Source organism: Triticum aestivum, chromosome 5B (assembly GCF_018294505.1).
Source record: "Triticum aestivum cultivar Chinese Spring chromosome 5B, IWGSC CS RefSeq v2.1, whole genome shotgun sequence".
NCBI lineage: Eukaryota > Viridiplantae > Streptophyta > Magnoliopsida > Poales > Poaceae > Triticum > Triticum aestivum.
The window spans coordinates 245,555,624-245,573,929 of NC_057807.1; positions in this window are offsets into that span (position 1 = coordinate 245,555,624).

Genomic DNA, 18,306 nt, shown 5'->3' on the forward strand with positions numbered 1-18,306 from the left:
AGATATTGCAACATCAGCAGCAATAGAATATTCAGCAACAGAGACAACATTATCACGCTCAAGACATTTTAAACATGGTGGCACAAAATATTCCTGAGCGGAACTGATCTGTTGAGCGCAAAGTGAATCGTTCTCGTTTTGAAGATCTTCATGAGATGCTCTCAGTTTCTCTAGATCTTGCTTCCTTTGAAGATAATCATAGGAAAGCTTCTTATGAGTAGCTGAGAGTGTTTCATGACGACTTTCAAGTTCCTCGTACTTAACATGAAGATTTTTAATGTCTTTGACTAAGGACTGAGTTTGATTCATTTCCGCGTCCAACAGGTCATCTCTTTTGTCTAGCAACTTTTGAATATGTTCCATAGCATTTTGTTGTTCAGTTGCAATTTTAGCAAGAGTCTAGTTGCTGGGTTTGTTTTCACACTCAGAGTCATCTTCACTGGATGTTTGAAAGTAAGCATCGCGTGAGTTTACCTTGGCACCTCGTGCCATGAAGGAGTAGGTCGGAGCAGAGTCATCCTCATCATCGGCTTCAGTGTCGGTGACGTGACCATTGTCTTCAGTGAAGATGGACTTGGCGATGAATGCCGAAGCTAGAGCCAGGCTTGCCACGCCTGAATCATACTCCTCCTCGGACTCGACCTCCGCCTCCTCAGAAACAAACTCCTCCTCTGAATCCATCTCCTTGCCAACGAACGCACAAGCCTTGCTGGATGTGCTCTTCATGTGAGACAAAGACTTTGATGAAGACTCTGAAGAAGACTTTGAGGATTTCTTCTTCTTCTTGTTGTCATCAGAATCATATTCCTTGCTCTTCTTCTTCTTCTTAGATTCCATGTCCCATTGAGGACACTCAGAGATGTAGTGGCCAGGATTATTGCATTTGTGGCATGTTCTCTTCTTGTGGTCACGAGAGGAAGCCTCATCATTTCTTGAGCTGGATCTTGAATATTTTCTAAAGTGATTCCTTTTGGAGAACTTCTGGAACTTCTTCACGAGCATTGCCAGCTCCTTTCCAATGTCTTCAGGATCCTCAGAACTGTAGTCAGATTCTTCTTCAGATGAGGAAACAACCTTTGCCTTCAAAGCACGGGTTCGGCCATAGTTTGGGCCATAGATGTCTCTCTTCTCAGATAGCTGGAACTCATGTGTTGAGCCTCTCAACTATGTCAGATGGATCAAGATCTCTAAAGTCAGGTCGTTCTTGTATCATCAGGGCCAAGGTGTCAAATGAGCTGTCAAGTGATCTAAGAAGCTTCTTGACGATTTCATGCTTGGTGATCTCAGTGGCGCCAAGAGCACAAAGCTCATTAGTGATATCTGTGAGGCGATCGAACATGAGCTAGACATTTTCATTGTCATTCCTCTTGAAGCGGTTGAAGAGATTGCGAAGAAAATCAATCCTTGAGTCTCTCTGAGTTGAGACGCCTTTGCTAACCTTGGACAGCCAGTCCCAGACTAGCTTCGCAGTTTCTAGTGCACTCACATGGCCATACTGTCCTTTGGTCAGATGACCAAAGATGTTGTTCTTGGCGGTCGAGTCCAGTTGAGCGAACCTCTTGACATCAGCAGCGGTGACACCTTCAACGACCTTGGGAACGTCTGTCTTGATGACACACTAGAGGTCAATGTCAATGGCTTCAAGATGCATGCGCATATTATTCTTCCGGTAGGGCTACTCAGTGCCATCAAAGACTAGGCACGCAGCAGAGACTTTGATTATCCCTGCAGTCAACATAGCTAAAACTCTAGGTGGTTAAACCGAATCACACAGAATAAGGGAGCACCTTGCTCTGATACCAATTGAAAGTGCTAGTTATCGACTAGAGGGGGGTAAATAGGCAATTTTTATGGAAGCCTTCAAAACACGAGGTCTTTGAAGACAAACAGAAGAAATGAACCTATTGATATGCAGCAAAAGATAGACGACACTAGGCAAGCCACAGTCAAGTAAGCAGTATTAAAAGAGCAAATACTATCAGCTGCTAGGTAGTATTGATCAGAATGGAAGATAGTATGAAGCCAAATAGGTAATAGTATTCACATAGTGAAGTCAATCAGATCAGACAAGCAAGCAATTACTTCACGAAGACAAACTGAAAAGTAAAGGAAGTAGAGGATAGAACTAGTAGCTTGGAGAAGGCAAGGATTTGGTAGACCAGTTCCAGTTGTTGTGACAAATGTACGTCTGGTTATGGAGGCTGAGATTGAACTTAGAAGACCGCGTCTTCACCTGATTCCCCTTGAGCTAAGAACACCCAGTACTTGCCCAATCACTATGGTAAGTCTTCAAGGTAGACTTCCAAACCTTCACAGACTTCCTTCACCGGCAATACACAATGAATCTTGGATGCTTAGAACGCAACGCCTAACTGGCTAGAGGATTCACAATCCTCAAGTGTATCAAGTCTTCAGGTCACACAGACAGAAAGACTTCAGTGATGCCTAATACTCTTTGGCTCTGGGTGTTTTGGGCTTTGTCCTCGCTAGGATCTCTCTCTCTCTCTCAAATGCTTCGGAGGTGGGTTGCTCTGAAACGACAAAAGTCGTGCACTAACTCTGAGCAGCCACCAAATTATGGTGTAGGGGGTGGGCTATTTATAGCCTAGAGGCAACCCAATGTGATATGTCCGAAATGACCCTGGGTCACTAAGGAATCGACACATGTCCAACGGTCGTATTTCAAACACACTCATCCAACTCTGGATAAGATTTGCTCTCATTGTCTTTGCTCGAAGACATAGGATTTTGGTTGAGCATCACATTAGTCATCTGACTTTGTTCACTTGGACCCCACTTAACAGTACGGTGGACTCAATAAAGAATAAAAGGAAACTACAAAATAACTATGTCTTCGCACTCCATAGTATTCAAGTGAATGTCTTCACAAGTCATTATCTTCGTTGTGAATGTCTTCACGAACCACCATTGTCTTCAATGTCTTCATACTTTTTTAGGGCTCATCTCTGGTAGGTAAACCGAATCAATGAGGGACTACTACATGTGTTATCATGCAATTCTCACAAACACGTTAGTCCCTCAACCAAGTTTGTCGTCAATACTCGAAAACCAACTAGGGATGGCACTAGATGCACTTACAATCTCCCCCTTTTTGGTGATTGATGACAAACTGGTTGAAGTTTTCAACGGGGATAAAATTATGTGAAAGTTAAAGATCATAATCATTGTCTTCATAGGTTGTAAAAGGCTCCCCCTGAAAATGTGCATATAAGTAGTTTTCTTTTGAATGCAAATGCACATGGCAGGTTTTACTTTGTGGAGATCCTCTTCAACACATGAAGACAATTTATCATGCATATATAAGAATAATGAAGATAATGAAATGCATAATGAGAAATGGGCGTCTACAGAATGACTTCATGCGGAATTTATGTCGCATCACAAAGTAGTAGCAAAAGTAGTAGACGACCATCAAGTTTAAGTGTTACAACTCAAGAGCCAAATAGTTTCAAAACGAGAGTTGTAAGAACTTAGCAAAAAGTAGGCAACCACCCCATATAGACTCGCTTGAAGACTATCAACTATATGCTTCTCCCCCTTTTGTCAATAATCACCAAAAAGGTTTGAAGACATAGAGTGTCTAATCACGCTCAGGTGATGAAGATGATGGAGCTGCAGGGTCGACATTGTTGTTGGGCGGTGCAGAAGGGCCTGGTGCAGAGTCGTGGTGCAGTGAAGCCATTGCTGGAGAAATGGCACCGTCCTCTTCATCTATGACTCTCGCAACAACAGTTGTTGTCGAAGATGAATACTCGTAATCTTCAATGGAAGGAGTTGGAAGCCATCTAGTAGATTCCGGAGGCCTGGAGTCAAACTTGAACTGCTCGGTGAAGCCATCTTCACGAAGATCGCCTTCAGAGCGGAGTAATGTGAGGCTCTTCCAGGACCGCTGACAGGATTCATGTGCAACGAATGAATTCTTGGTCGATAGATTTCATATGCGATTGACATCAACCAGAAGTCTCTGCATTTGGTGCTTCAGCAAGTCGTGATGCCTATCCCGCTTCTGATGAAGTGATACCAGAAACTCTTGGTCATTGAGAACGCGAGGATGCTTCTTAGGCCTTTGAGCAATAGTACTGGATGTGGCATCGGTGTTGGCACGATGCGGCAAATGCAAATGATGAGCAAGAGGATAATCAGAAGCAGAAGGATTTGGCACATGAATACCATCAATGGACTGAGTGAAGCTTTCATGTTCAGCATTGTGCAAATGGAGTGGCTTCTTGGTAGGCTCAGGGTAGATGGCTTTATAGGACATATCAACATCAGGCAAAAATACAACATGATTGCGAGCTGAAGGTTGATAGTTGATAGCTGAGTGAAGCTTGATCAAACGCATAACCCATGGTGCATAGAATTTGAGGCCAAATAGATAAATTCCAGAGGTGGCTAGCTGACAGATGAATAAATCTTGTGTATTGAACCTAATGCCACTGATGATATAAAAGACCAATGTCTTCATGGCGCCTTCGAGTTTGGCATTAGGAGAGTTGCCTTTGATAGGACACAGAGTATGCCTCAAAATGTGATAGACTGTGCGGGGCAGGTACTCGAGGTCCTTGACAAAGAACTCTTTGGTATATTCAACACCATGGGGCGAAGGCTTCATCATACTCAGCATCTGGCTCATATTGGGCTCTGGCTTCTGGAAGATGTTCTACAGTTCATTCTGATGAAGCTAACAACCTGGTTCGAATAACTCACCAGGAGTAGGCAGGGAAGTAAGCTCGATGATGTCCTGAGCTTTGGCTTCATAATGGATGTCTCTTGTCATCCACTCAAGGATCCAAGTCTTCGGATCCCTATTGTAGCCTCTGATGTGAAGTGTGGCATAGAACTGCAGCAGAAGCTCTTCATTCCAATGCTCCTTATCAGTCACAAACTGGAGCAATCCAACATCTCTGAAGCAGTCAAGGGCCTCTTCAAGGCATGGCAGCCCAGCAATGGCATCACAATCAAGACGCTTGTGTGGAAAAATCCTGTCTTGATTGTATAGAAAGCAGGAATAATAGCTTCATTGTTGATGGCTCTAGAACCTTCCTGAGGTGATCTTGGGCTTCTTATAGGGGTTCTTGGCGCTGTCAAAGAAGGTATTGTGCTCTCTGAAGTTGAGCACATTGAAGGAGCCTTGGGTTGTTGCAACACTAGGAAGCCTTGGCAATCTGGGCATTGGCTTCTGTATTTGTGGTCCTGGAGTAGTGGATGGAACCATAATGGTCCATCTTACAGTGACAAGCTCATCACCACGGTTGTAAGCGTGTTCCATAGTGTGAGGCACTAGTGGAGGAACGACTACATCAGAAGTGGTTGGCTGCACATTATCTTCAGGGGCAGCATTAGCTTCGGGCTCCATATTGTCCTCAGCAATTACAACATCATTGGCTTTAGTGGTGATGGTGGTGGCGGCCTCATTAGCTTCAAATCCCATGGCTTCAAGGACAGGAGGGTCTGGCACAATCACATTCTCTTCTTGCACAACTTGATCACTGGCAGGGGAATAACTTCACGTTCTTCTTCTTTCTCTTTGTCGGCTGATGCAGCCGGAATGTCTTTAGCAACTTTGGCTTCAGACTCATGAGCAGACTCAAAAGGGATGGCTTCAGGGAACACTTGACGTGCTACTGAGCTTGTGGGTTGCACGTCCTCTTCAGGGATACCTAGGGCCTAGGGCCTCTACGAAGCCTTCGAAATGCGGGCGACGCTTTTGGTGAGGGAGTGGTCTGCTCCAGGTCTTCATCAAGCACCAGAGTGGTGACTTGAGCTGGTGGAGTACGGGGAATCACTTCATGCAGGGGGTCTTTGGGTGTTGCTCTTACCAAAAATCTCTTAAGCAATTGGCGTCGTGGGACCACCAATGCTTATGAGTTCACTGCTCATGGGAGCAGGCAATGATACCGGTTTGGGCTCGAGCTGAGGAAGGACTTTATCATCTTCAACATGGTCTTCATGTCCCATGTCTTCAGCTGTGGTGGAGTCAGGCTGGAATCTCTTCAGACTCAAGAGCCTTTGTGGAAGCAGGCTGATGGACAACGAGACGACACTCGCGATTGGTGGAGGCAGGAAGTGCAACAGAGATGGGTTCAACATTCAGTGGCTCTTGGGCAGCAGCACGCTCTTTGTGTGAAGACTTTGAAGCCTTTTGTCTTCAACTTCTTCTGAGAGGGAGCAGCATCAGAGGTGTCAAGGTGCTTCCTCTTCCTGGCTTCAGCCTCAGCTTGCCTTGTCTTCTTCTTCTCTGAAGCTGCTGATGGGACCTTTGTCTTTGAGCCAGTCATGCTGGCAGGGAAGACTATGCTTGGTCGTTCCTGCCTTGGAGCTTTGAGTTCAGCTTCAGCAGACTTCTTCTTTTTCTTGGCAGCAAGCTTGGGGTCAATGCCTGGACGCCCAAGTGCCCTTCGCTTCTTAGCCTCATTGTGAGCTCGGACGCACTTCTCAGCGTAGTACTTCATGCGATCACGGGAACCTTTGGCTTCCTCACGCTTCTTGTTGAACAAGGCCTTGAGGTCAGTCATCATTTGTTTGAAGTTTTGGAAACTACGCTGAGCTTGGCCATATGCTTCTTGAACTCTGCCTTCTCATAGTCAATCTTGTTTCTCAGCTCAACTATCTTCTGAGCTATGGCAAGTTCCTTGGCAATGCAACCCTGAAATATGACGTTTATGTCAACAGGCAGCTGCAGATCATCAATTTTGGTGGTGGGATCTTCAAAGCATTCATCAATGAAGTGATTGAGAATATCCGCATCAAACAGAGGCAAATCTTTGAAGATTTCAGCCTCATGCTTACTCTTGATGAGCATCTCCAGAGCATCATCTGCAAGATCTTCATCGCTTGACAGAAAAATAATATTTTCCTCATTTCGCAGAATGTTGGCTGGGGTGAGATCATGCCCAGAGATCTTCTTGGGCTTCTTGGTCTTCTTGGATACGCGGGATTGATCTTCAGACTGCACACTGGATTCAGGAGGTGCAGTTTTCAATGGGTTCACAGTAGCAGCTTTTGGAGCAGCAGAGGGCTTGGAAGCTTTTGTCTTCTTCTTCTGCTTCGGGGGCTAAGGAGCATCCTCAGAGTCCGCATCATCAGCGGATTGGTCAACTGTCGGTGTCAAAACCGGCGGATCTCGGGTAGGGGGTCCCGAACTGTGCGTCTAGGCAGATGGTAACAGGAGACAAGGGACACGACGTTTTACCCAGGTTCGGGCCCTCTTGATGGAGGTAAAACCCTACGTCCTGCTTGATTAATATTGATGATGTGTATTACAAGAGTGGATCTACCACGAGATCAAGGAGGCTAAACCCTAGAAGCTAGCCTATGGTATGATTGTTGTAATGGAGGTTATATCCTACGGACTAAAGCCCTCCGGTTTATATAGACACCGGAGGGGGCTAGGGTTACATAGAGTCGGTTACAATGGTAGGAGATCTACATATCCGTATTGCCAAGCTTGCCTTCCACGCCAAGGAAAGTCCCATCCGGACACGGACGGAGTCTTCCATCTTGTATCTTCATAGTCTTGGAGTCCGGCGGACGATGATAGTCCGGCTGTCCGGACACCCCCTAGTCCAGGACTCCCTCAGTAGCCCCCGAACCAGGCTTCAAGGACGATTAGTCCAGCGCGTATGTAGTCTTCGGCGTTGCAAGGCGGGTTCTCCTTTTAAGTTCCATGTACCTGCCGAACAGTGTCCGGCTTCCTCATAAATGTTGCGCTTCTTGGCTTCCATGCCCAATAATGGCCTTCTTCCACGCGTCGCACGAATACGAAAAGTCAGGGTATCCTTTACGTTTTACCCCCTAGTTGTGCAAATAATCTGCCTATAAGAGAGGCAAGAATCCAGATCCAAATCACACCATCTTCCCTCCGCGAATACTCATCGAAGAGCTTCTGACCAAGAATCCATTCCACCATGGACCGTCGTCGCGGCTCCTCTTCTCGCGCTCCCAGCCCTCTGCCAGGAGATTGGAGGAGGTGCTCTGTTTCGCACAACGAGATGGTGAAGCTCCAAGCGGGGGGATATCTCCCTCCGGCCTTCATGGTCCCGATTCGAGCCGGGCTGGCCACCTACCAAGGTGGGAAGCAAGAGGAGGCTACCCCGAGCCCCAATAAAGGGGAGCAGGTATGCTTCGTCCCCTATCTGATAAGGGGACTCGGATTTCCTATACATCCGTTCCTCCGCGGGCTCCTGGAGTTCTACGGACTCCAGCTCCATCACCTTACACCCGCCTCTATTCTGCATATCGCGGGTTACGTAGCTCTTTGCGAGCTATTCCTGGGCATCGAGCCCCATTTTGCACTGTGGAAGAGGTTGTTCTACCTAGTGCCCCGCTCTCACGAGGGTCTGTATATCAAGTGGGTGGCGCCGAAATATGGCGCATTGCCGGGACTAGATATCCATCCGGAACCCCTAAGAAGGCGTCCGAAGACTGGCCTTCGGAATGGTTTTACATAGAGGACGCTCCGCTGCCGGACCCTGTTCGGATCGGCCTCCCGGAGTTCAGCACTGCTCCCTTGAAGAAACGCCTTAGTTGGCGCCCGCGGAGCCCCCGACTGGAGGAAGACAAGAGCGTCCATTATCTGATGGGCCAAATAAGATTACTGGCCCACTCCGGGTTGACCATGATTGGAGTCATGGCAACATGCATTACGCGGGGGGTGCAGCCACTGCAGTACAGGGGCCACCCCATGTGGGATTTCAACGGGGAAGACGATGCCACCTGTCATGGCCGCAAAGGACCAGATTCGGCCGAGGATCTGGTGCAGATCCTGTCCGGCCTGTACAAGGGGGAGAAGGAGGACTTCCTTCAGACGAACCCTTTGAATGGGTTCTCCATGAACAACCCCCGGCGCTGGGTAAGCGAACATTTTAAGGGTCCGACCCGTGCTTTCGAAGTTTAAGCTTCTCATATGGTGTCTTCGGCGCAGGAACTGCGCCGGACTGTGGAGAACATGATAAGTCCAGCCTCGCAACCCGAGGATCCGGAGAGATCCCGGGATCAGGCCTCCGAAGAGGATCCGGACATAATGGTGGAGCTAATCGACGGGGTGTTCCACCAGCTTAGCATGGATAACGCTTTAGTCGCCATTACGGCTGACTACCCCGGACTATATCCGGCTTCCCAGGTGATTGTGACCGAAGTCTTGACACCGCTATTCCTTCTTTGTCTATTTCTGACCACCGTATACGATGGCACTGTGCAGGAGGCGCCTTCAGGGCGGGAAGCCGAGCCTGCGGCGGCTGACCAACAAAGGCCAGTCCGGACCAGCAGGCGGAAGAGGAGCGCGGCGCGGACTGAAACGTCACCGCAAAGGTATAGCTCACAACTCACTACTTGGAGCAAAGTTCCTAGGAAGCGTTTGAGTGCTCATGACTCTTGTAGGAGAAAAAGCGCCCGCCGGACTGCGGGCGTGGAGGTTGCCAATCCAACCTCTACCAGCCAGGCTCCAGCACCTGGTCTGGAGGGGGAGGCGAGCGCAAGGCGCGAGCCGGACACTCCTCCGACAGAGGATGCCGACAGACTGTCCGCCACCAAGTCTGAGGTGGAGAGCGCCATGAACCATAGGCGCCACCGGACAGTATTTCGGACGCGTGCTTCTCCCCTGAGGCGTTGAATGCCTTTAACGCGGGGGACGCGCACCTCCGTGCTGCTCAAGATGGTTTTACCAGAGCCACGGAACAATGTGTAAAAGACATACGGGTAAGAGAATTTAATAGTTATATATGCCAGTAGCCCCCGAGACTTAAAGTAGTTATGTTAACTGATTTAAGGATCATTTGAAACGCAGGATCTTACCGAGAAGAATACCCAACTGTCTCAGGAGCTGCAAGAGTGCAAGACCCAACTTGGGGACGCACTTGCTGCCGCAGGAGGAAACACAGAGGCCCCTCCTGGTAACACATTTATATTGATAAATATAAGCGCCGTGCGGCGTGCGCGCAAGTCTAATAATGACATTGAAGGTGCTGCCGGACAAGATCCGGACAGGCAAGAGTTACTGCGCCAGCTGAAGGCCGGCGAGAGGGTGCTGAATAGGGTGCAGCAAGAGAGGAACAAGCTCCAGGATGCCCACGCCAAGCTCGGGGAAGAGCTGAAAGGTGTGCGGGCCGCGCTGTCTGGCTCCATTAAGGAGAATCAGCGGCTTCGTCACGACATCTATAGTAAGTGCTTAAGCGAACTCCTTTAAAAAGAAGAGTTCGGCGAGGAAGGCAATTGACAAAATATGTCGTGTAGGTATACTCACAGGTCGCCCTGCGGAGGATATGCCTGTATCAACGGGTGATCAACTTCCCGAGCTATTGCAGCTGCTCGAACGAGTTCGGCAGGCGATGAGTGGCGCCGTCCAGGCTTTATGGCCAGCCCTCTCCCTACCCGAAGGCCTTGGGAGCTTGCGGAGAAGCTGCAGGGAGTGCGGCAGCGCTTTCATTTGTGGAAGATTTCTGCCTGCCACCAAGGTGCCAGGGAGGCTTGGGCCATGGTGAAGACGCGTTACAAGAAGGTGGATCCCAACCACATGGCCGAGGTCAGACCTGTGGGGCCCGATGGGAAGGAGATCCCTGTGAGTTTAGTATACGGCCAAGTAGAGTTGTCCTCTAAATTTTCCCAACGGGACTGTAAATTAGACAGCCTGTTAGACGGGATTGAGGAGGAATACAATCAGTAGATTTGACAATGTATTTTTAAAATGACATGTAAAATGCCTTCTAGCCGGATTGTAGATCGTTTGTCTTTGCCGACCTTTTCGCTTCAACCTCGGGACCCTAGAGTCCGGAGTGTGTCTGAATACCTTCTTAGTTAAGAAACAACCGGGGTATGCATGGAGACAAGGCGTAGGGGTCATTAGTGCTTTATCAGACAAGTGCCCAACTAGTTATGTTATATTACAGTTAGTAAGAAACATCTTCCAGGGAGAATAGTTCCGTTAAGGGTTCCTTTCCCTGGGAGGCATGCCCTAAAGTGCATGTCCGGACTGCGAAAAGAGCAGAAAAACATCTGGGGGCAGATAAATAAATAGGTAAAAAATCATCTTTCAAGTCACCGACCGAATATTCGCTTAAGAACGCTAGCTTTCGGCTTCACCCAGTTTGAGGTACACATCCGGCAGACCCGGCAGTAACAATCGCAGAGGTGCTCCCTTTACCTCCTAGCCAAACAATCGGGAACGTAGGGGTAAGCACAGGAGCCAGGCAACCCAGCTTGGCCAAAACTTAATTCATATCGATGCATATAATGGTGAGTAAAAGGTACATGTGGAAGCTTGAAACATGTGCTGGGCATGAAGCCCTTATAGTTGAGCTTCTAAAAACTAAGCCCCCAGGTATAATGAGTGCGGATGGCACATCAAGTGTATGCGGAAAATGCGCAGGTAGGCCCTTAAGGGATTTTTAGTAGAAGGGTTAAGAGAAGAAAGAGAAACAAAAGACAACCGAAGTGTAAAAATTTGAACAGGGGAAGGGGACGAACTCTTAGTCCGGCGCTAGGTGTAGAATCTTCGGAGGCGGGCTGCGTTCCATGGGTTCGGCTCGAGTCAGTTGTGCGACGCATTTCGTAGACGGTACGCTCTGCCGGTCAGGACTTGATCGATAATGAAGGGGCCCTCCCATTTGGGCTTGAGCTTGTCCTTTTTCTTGTCGGGCAAGCGTAGAACTAGTTCGCCAATGTTATACGTCTTGGCCCGTACTTCTCTGCTTTGATATCTTCGAGCTTGCTGCTGATAGAATGCGGAATGAGCCTTGGCGACGTCGCGTTCTTCCTCCAATGCGTCCAAGCTGTCCTGCCGATCCAGCTCGGCCTCTCTTTCTTCATACATGCGCACTCGAGGTGAGTCATGAATAATGTCGCAGGGCAGAACTGCCTCTGCGCCGTATACCATAAAAATGGTGTGAATCCGGTAGTATGGTTAGGCGTTGTCCGCAGCCCCCAGAGCACGGAGTCGAGCTCCTCTACCCAGTGCGTGTCAGATTTCGTAAGTGACCGCACTAGTCTGGGTTTAATGCCGCTCATTATGAGACCATTTGCTCGTTCAACTTGACCGTTGGTTTGAGGATGATAGACTGAAGCGTAATCGAGCTTAATGCCAATGTTTTTGCACCATGACTTAACCTCATCGGCCGTGAAGTTCGTGCCGTTGTCGGTGATGATGCTGTGGGGGACACCATAACGATGAACTACCCCGGATATAAAGTCTATCACTGGTCCGGACTCTGCCGTTTTAACTGGTTTGGCCTCTATCCATTTGGTGAACTTGTCCACCATGACCAATAGGTACCTTTGCTTGTGGGTTCCCCCTTTAAGGGGTCCAACCATGTCAAGCCCCCAGACAGCGAACGGCCAGGTAATGGGTATTGTTTTGAGGGCGGTGGGTTGCATATGGCTCTGATTAGCAAAGAGCTAACAACCGACGCATCTTTGGACTAAGTCCTGAGCATCTGCCCTGGCCGTCGGCCAATAAAATCCTGTACGGAATGCCTTTCCTACCAGGGCCCGGGCTGCTGCGTGGTGTCCGCCTAGTCCGGCATGAATTTCAGCCAGGAGGTTTCGCCCTTCCTCTTCGGAGATACACCTTTGAAGGATTCCGGTTGTGCTTTTCTTATAAAGTTCTCCCTCGTGGACCTTGTGGCTTTAGATCGCCGGACTATCAGCGGGCCTCATTTTGGTCTTCGGGAAGTTCCCGCCTAAGCAAGTAGGCTAGGAATGGCTCTGTCCACGGGGCGATTACTGCCATTATGTCATGGGCTGAGGGTGTTATGTCATCGGCTGAATCGCGGATTGGCGCGGTTTTTTCCGGTTTGTTGTTTCCGGACTCCTCTTCCCATAGTACGGATGGCTTAAAAAGCCGTTCTAGGAAGATGTTTGGAGGGACAGCGTCACGTTTTGCGCCGATGCGTGCCAGTACGTCGGCCGCTTGATTATTATCTCGGGCTACGTGATGGAATTCAAGTCCTTCGAACCAAGCTGACATTTTTAGGACAGCGTTGCGATATGCTACCATTTTCGGATCCATGGCGTCAAAGTCTCCATTTATTTGGGATATTGCGATGTTTGAATCCCCGCGCACCTCTAGGCGTTGAATGCCCATGGAGATTGCCATCCGAAGACCATGTAAAAGGGCCTCGTATTCGGCTGCGTTGTTGGAGTCCGTGTACATTATTTGAAGTACGTATTGGACTGTATCCCCGGTCGGGGACGTCAATACGACGCCAGCCCCCAGTCCGGCCAACATTTTAGAGCCGTCAAAGTGCATAATCCAGTTGGAGTATGCCCCGTACTCTTTAGGGAGTTCGGCTTCGGTCCATTCAGCGACAAAGTCAGCCAAAACTTGTGACTTGATGGCTCGCCGAGGTTTGTAAGTTATATCGAATGGTAAGAGCTCAATGGCCCATTTTGCAATCCTGCCCGTTGCGTCGCGGTTATTTATGATGTCATTGAGTGGTACTTCGGAGGCCACTGTTATCGAACACTCTTGAAAGTAGTGTCGGAGCTTCCGGGATGCCATGAACACCGCATACGCTATCTTCTGATAGTGTGGGTAACGGGACTTGCAGGGGGTTAACACAGTGGATACATAATACACTGGTTTTTGAAGAGGGAATTTATGCCCTTCTGTCTCTCGTTCGACGATGAGAACCGCGCTTACAACTTGGTGCGTTGCTGCGATGTATAACAACAGTGGTTCGCCCAGGTTGGGCGCAGCCAAGACCGGATTTGTTGCCAATATGGCCTTTATTTCTTCTTGTCCGGCAGTGGCAGCATCCGTCCACTCGAAGTGTTCGGTGCGCCTGAGGAGGAAATAGAGGGGCAACACCTTTTCTCCTAGACGGGAGATAAAGCGACTTAGAGCCGCCATGCATCCAGTCAATTTTTGTATTTGCTTGAGGTCTTTTGGGATATCTAGATGTGACAGAGCTCGGATATTGGCTGGGTTTGCTTCAATTCCTCTAGCGGATACAATGAAGCCCAGTAGATTTCTGGCTGGTATGCCGAAAACGCATTTTTTTGGATTCAGCTTGATGTCATATGCTCTGAGGTTGTCAAATGTGAGCCTCAAGTCGTCTACTAGAGTTTCGACATGTTTGGTTTTGACGACTACGTCTTCCATGTATGCCTCTACTGTTTTGCCAATCTGGGTGGCCAGACATGTTTGAATCATGCGCTGATATGTTGCGCCGGCGTTTTTAAGTTCGAAGGGCATCGTGTTGAAGTAGAATGGTCCATATGGAGTGATGAATGCTGTTGCAGCTTGGTCTGCTTCCGCCATCTTGATTTGATGGTATCCGGAGTATGCGTCAAGGAAGCACAATGAATCGTGTCCTGCAGTAGCATCGATTATCTGGTCGATGCGGGGGAGGGGGAAGGGATCCTTTGGGCAGGCCTTGTTGAGGTCTTTAAAATCGATGCATAGGCGCCAGGATTTGTCCTTCTTTGGTACCATTACCAGATTTGCTAGCCAATCCGGATGTTTGATATCTCTGATGAATCCGGCTTCCAGTAGTTTGGCTAGCTCTTCTCCCATTGCCTGTCTTTTGGGTACGGAAAATCGTCGAAGAGCCTGTTTGACTGGCTTGAATCCTTTAAGGATGTTTAGGTTGTGTTCTGCCAATCTGCGTGGGATTCCGGGCATATCCGAGGGGTGCCAGGCGAAAATGTCCCAATTTTCCCGAAGGAATTCTCGCAGTGCGGCGTCTACATCAGGGTTCAATTGTGCCCCGATGGAGGCCGTCTTTGTTGGGTCCGTTGGGTGGACCTGGAATTTTATTATTTCGTCCGCTGGTTTAAAGGAGGTGGACTTGGATCTCTTATCGAGTATCACGTCGTCCCTATTCACCGTAGAGCGCAGCACGGTGAGTTCTTCTGCCGCTAGGGCTTCGGATAGGGCCTCCAGGGCTAATGCGACTGTCTTGTTTTCCACGCAGAGTGCTATGTCTGGATCACTAACGAGAGTGATTACTCCCCCGGGCCCAGGCATTTTGAGCTTCATGTACCCGTAGTGGGGTATGGCTTGGAAAATTGTGAATGCCTCTCATCCTAATATAGCGTGATATCCGCTGTTGAACGGGGCCACTTGGAATGTGACTTCTTTGGATCTGTAATTGTCCGGCGAGCCGAACACCACATCGAGTGTGATTTTTCCTGTGCAGCACGCTTCCCGGCTAGGGATTATTCCTCTGAAGGTTGTGTTGCTTCGCTCAATGCGGCTCCAGTCTATTTCCATTTTTTGAAGGGTTTCCTCGTAGATGAGGTTTAATCCGCTGCCGCCATCCATGAGGACCTTTGTAAGCCGAAAGCCATCCACTATTGGACTAAGTACTAGTGCTGCTGGTGCTCGGGCCGTTCGGAATTTAGGTTCGTCATTGGCGTTGAAGGTGATGGCGGTGTCGCTCCATGGATTTGTTGTTGCTACTTGGTAGACTTCGGCGAGGCTGCGGATTGTTCGTTTCCGCATATTTTTTGATGCGAAAGTCTCGAAGACTGTTGATACCGTACCGGTATTGTTGGAGTGGTTTCCCGGGGCTAGAAGCTCCTCGCCACTTTTGGCCACCTGCCGTATTATCCAACATGCTCGAAGGCTATGTGTTGGGACGGCGCCTTCTGTATTGTGAATTTTATAGGGTCCGCTAAGCCATCCCTCCAGTACGGTTCCGTGCCCTCTATGGGGTTTTTGCTTTTTGATTTTTGTGACAGGTGCCTGAGTGTAATGCACCCTCTTGTTGCGGACTGGGATTATATTCGGGGCCGGATTGTCCCAAAATTTATTTTCGGTTTTCCGGAAACTCTCCATCGCACAGTACTTTCGTACTATGGACGCCAAGTCGGCAAAGCGTGTAATTTCACGACGACTGACGGCGTTCCGGATTCCCTCGTCCATGCAATTATTGCAAAAGATTGAGATTGTGTTTTCTTCTCGGCAGTCCTTTGTCCTGTCCATAATCAGAAGGAATCTGGCCCAGTAGTGATGTACTGTTTCAGCGGGCTCTTGCCGGATTAGAGATAGATTGCATATGTCTGGGCGGGTGGGTGGAATTAAGTCCGGAACCCTACCCGTCTCGAGGCTCGAAGGCCGGGAAGTTTCCAAATTTGGAAGCTTGGATTGCTGGACGTTGTCCAACGATTCCGGAACGATGCCTGACTTTAGGTTCAGTGCTCAATCGAAGTCCGCCCCTCCGCGGGAATCCGGAATGGAGGGTTCGGGAGCCCGGACCTGGATAGTTCTCAGTGCAGGGGGAGAGTCGCCGCATTGTTCCTCCACCACTACATCGTGGTGGGTGACCTGGGAGAGTTGATCTCTCTCAGATCGGTTTTAAGCCCAATCTGATCGTAGTCTGTAGCGACTCCCAGGGCGGCGATGCGATCCAAGAGCTCGTTGACAGACGATAGCTCTATTGGATCCAGCTGCTCGGCAAATTCCGAGATGATGTGAAGATTGCTTTCGACGAATTGAGAGGTCATTGTCGAAGCGGTGGCCGGACAGGCGGCCATAAGAAAACCACCTAGCTGTATAGTTTGGCCGGCGGCCAAAGCTCCTTTAGCGAAAATACCGTCTTTGAAGACGGGAGAAGGCATCCTTCCTATCGGCGACGGCACAGAGGAACTCTCAATGAAAGCACCAATGTCGGTGTCAAAACCGGCGGATCTCGGATAGGGGGTCCCAAACTGTGCGTCTAGGCGGATGGCAACAGGAGACAAGGGACACGATGTTTTACCCAGGTTCGGGCCCTCTTGATGGAGGTAAAACCCTACGTCCTGCTTGATTAATATTGATGATGTGTATTACAAGAGTGGATCTACCACGAGATCAAGGAGGCTAAACCCTAGAAGCTAGCCTATGGTATGATTGTTGTAATGGAGGTTATATCCTACAGCCTAAAGCCCTCTGGTTTATATAGACACCGGAGAGGGCTAGGGTTACACAGAGTCGGTTACAATGGTAGGAGATCTACATATCCGTATTGCCAAGATTGCCTTCCACGCCAAGGAAAGTCCCATCCAGACACGGGACGAAGTCTTCCATCTTGTATCTTCGTAGTCTTGGAGTCCGGCGGACGATGATAGTCCGGCTGTCCGGACACCCCCTAGTCCAGGACTCCCTCATCAACTATGGCCCTTTGAGTTGCAATAAATGGGAGAGAAGCCCATCGAAGCCATTGAAGGGGCCAATGACATTCGGATTGGCTCCACGAGTGCCATCAGGCCTTGGAGCAGACGGACCAGGGTTGAAGTTGAGTCCGAATGCTTTCTTGTTCTTTGCAGCAGACTCCTTTGCAAAGATATAGTGTCGGCGTTCTGGGAACGGGGTTCCCCAGACTTGCGTGCCTACGGCCCACTGCAGCCCAGCTTCATCAGCTCAAGCTCAAGACCCTCGCGAGGGGCCAAGCCTCACGGGGCGGATGTAACGCCCCGGATTCAATGTGCCAGGTGTCTGCCAGTTATTCGTCGGTGTTGCCATGTCATTTGCTTGCGTGTTGCATTTTGCCATGTCATCAGGTGCATCTCATTTTGCATACGTGTTCGTCTCTTGCATCCGTTGGGGTTCCGCCGGTTCTCTCTGTTGTCCGTTCCGAGTCGGGACACACTCGCACGCGCCCGCGGTACCTCTGAAATATTATTTTATAAGTGGCATAAAAATGTTCTCGGAATGGGATGAGAGTTGGCGTGTGGTCTTATTGTAGTGTGGGTAGGCCGCCTGTCAAATTTCATCGCATTCGGAGTCCGTTTGGCTGCCCAACCGTTAAAGTTACAACCGCAATATAGTCGGTCTAGCGTCGGACGTTTTCGGTATCCGGAAACTGCCACCGGGTCGCTCCGCTTCTCTCTCTTCTCAGCTCGAGGCATTCTACATAGTCCACCTGCAGCCACCTAGTCCCCCCTCTGGCCGGAGCGTCCGATCGAGATCGGAGGGTCCGAAAACTCCTCCTAACCCCCTCAAACCCTAACCTTCCCAATATATACACACCCCCATCTCTCCATTTTTGGCCTCCTACCAACCCCCTCCTCAATTCCCGCGGCCAGCCGCCGCTTCCAGTCTCGGTTTCCGCGCCGGCCACCTCCCCTCCGCCACTTGACACCCCTGGGCTCCTCCGCCGCCACCAGAAACCACCTGCGCCTCCGCCTCTGGCCTCTCCGACGCTGCCACGTGCCCCGCCGTCGCCCTCCACTTCCTCCCACATCCGCGCGGCCCTCCCGGCCCGCAACAGGCCCGCCCCGGGCCAGATCTGGGCCCAGAGGGAGCCCGCGCGCCGTCGCCCTCCCGAGCGCTCGCCCGCGCCCGCTCCTGTCCCCTCGCCCGACCCC